A 2,369-nucleotide genomic window follows, 5' to 3' on the forward strand; every position below is an offset into this window, starting at 1 on the left:
GTGTGAAAAATACCAGGATCACTTGGTGTTGCTGAATTTGAGAGAGACAACAAATTTGGGAACTTGTTTTTAGCAAAACTTAAAACGGCCATAACTTTTGCTCCGGGTATCAGAATGACTATTACTATATATGCATTTGGGGTAGAAGAAAATTTCCCATGCTGTGGAAATTTACTAGAGGTCCATTTCCATTTTAAACTTGAAAAATCAGCCGCTTACTAAGTTTTTTTTTTATATATTTTTTAGTATTATTGTCTTATTTTTCTAAACTTTCCTTAGGCAGTTTTCATAATTAGACTTTGAATTTTTTTCTGAAAATTTTTGTGCTATCTTTTCATGATTTTAAGGTGTTGCTCACAAAAATTCAGCTCATTTGGATATTGTTTGAGTATAGCTGTAGTTTTACCCCCTTGTTAGGTGCATGTTGAGAAACACATTATTTGCTGCATAAAGTGCATGACTAGGGGCAATCCAGGTGATTTGCAACCCTTTGATCCTGAAATAGATAGAACATTTCATAGATTAGTTAGGCATAGTGTGCATCCTGGTCATTCTGTGCATTTTGAGCATTTTGAGCATTACGAGTATTCTGTTGCTAGTGATTCTAAATATTCTGATTTTGACCATTCAACTACAAATTTTCATACTGAGAACATGGCTTAACCTCCACCTCGTGAGAGGACTCTTAGGGAGATGGCTGCACCTGATTTTACTTATGAAAGCTTGTGCATTCAATATCCTGATGAGGGTGTTCCATATGTTCTCAAGACTGGACTAATACATTTGTTGCCCAAGTTTCATGGTCTTGCAGGTGAAGATCCTTATAAGCATCTTAAGGAGTTCCATATTTTTTGTTCCACCATGAAGCTCCCTGATATCCAAAAAGATCATATCTTTCTAAAGGTTTTTCCTCATTCTCTGGAGGGAGTGGCAAAAGATTGGTTGTACTACCTTGCTCCCAGGTCCATTTTCAGCTGGGATGACCTTAAGAGGGTGTTCTTGGAGAAATTCTTCCCTACATCTAGGACCACTGCCATCAGAAAACACATTTCAGGCATCAGGCAACTTAGTGGAGAGAGCTTGTATGAGTACTGGGAAAGATTCAAGAAATTGTGTGCAAACTGCCCTCACCACCAAATTTTAAGCAATTCCTTCTTCAATATTTCTAAGAAGGACTTAGCAACATGGAGAGAAATATGATTGATGCTGCCAGTGGTGGAGCCCTTGGTGATATGACTCCTGTTGAGGTTAGGAATTTGATTGAGAAGATGGCTTCCAATTCCCAACAATTTAGTGCAAGAAATGATGCTATTGTCCTTAGAGGAGTCCATGAGGTGGCCACAGATTCATCTTCATCTTTTGAAAATAAAAAGCTTGAGGGAAAACTTGATGCCTTGGTCAACCTAGTTACTCAGCTTGCTATGAATCAAAAATCGGCATCTGCACCTGTTGCAAGAGTCTATGGTCTTTGTTCTTCTGCAGATCAGCATACAGATCTTTGTCCTTCTTTGTAGCAATCTGGAGTCAATGAGCAACCTAAAGCTTATGCTGCAAACATTTATAATAGACCTCCTCAGCAGCAAAACCAACAATAGCTGAATAATTATGACCTTTCAAGCAACAGATATAATCCAGGTTGGAGGAATCATCCAAATCTGAGATGGACAAGACCTCTACAACAACAACAGCCTGTCCCTCCTTTCTAGAATGTTGCTGGTCCAAGCAAGCCATATGTTCCTCCTCCAATGCAGCAATAGCAGCAACAGTCACGACAAAGACAACAAGCAGCTGAGGCTCCTCCTCAACCTTCCTTAGAAGAGTTAGTGAGGCAAATGACCATCCAGAATATGCAATTTCAGCAAAAGACAAGAGCTTCCATTCAGAGTCAAACAAATCAGATGGGGCAAATGGCTACTCAGTTGAACCAAGCTCAATCCCAAAATTCTAACAAATTGCCTTCACAAATTGTGCAGAATCCGAAAAATGTGAGTGCCATCACCTTGAGGTCTGGCAACCAAATTCAAGTGCCTCCACCAGTAGCAGCACCTGCACGTGAACCTATCAAGCTTCATTCTACACATGAAAAAGAGGATGAGATAGTTGCACAAAAGAGAAAGCTTCCTAACAAAAATTTTCATGCAGGTGGACCTTCTTCTAGTAATTCTGACTTACCGCAACCTCCTATCCGTCTTCCATTCCCACCTAGAGCAATTCCAAACAAAAAAATAGAAGAAGCAGAAAAGGAGATCTTGGAGATTGTCGCAACCTACCCTTCGGCGGGAGGGCGACGCGTGACTCGCGGGATGCGTGTTCCACGAAAGGAATACGCGCGGAGTCGCCACCAACATTTATTTGAGGAAAACGTCGGA

General features: G+C 40.4%; 1 non-coding gene across 1 annotated transcript; it reads right to left on the reverse strand.

Annotated features, from left to right (window-relative positions):
- Window positions 1-1,032: 1,032 nt before the first annotated feature.
- LOC113001293 (small nucleolar RNA R71) lies at window positions 1,033-1,139 on the reverse strand. The gene has a single exon (XR_003266612.1). It is a non-coding gene; the product is annotated as a small nucleolar RNA R71 (small nucleolar RNA).
- Between the last annotated feature and the right edge of the window lie 1,230 nt (window positions 1,140-2,369).

This window comes from Glycine max, chromosome 3, assembly GCF_000004515.6.
Source record: "Glycine max cultivar Williams 82 chromosome 3, Glycine_max_v4.0, whole genome shotgun sequence".
NCBI classification, from domain to species: domain Eukaryota; kingdom Viridiplantae; phylum Streptophyta; class Magnoliopsida; order Fabales; family Fabaceae; genus Glycine; species Glycine max.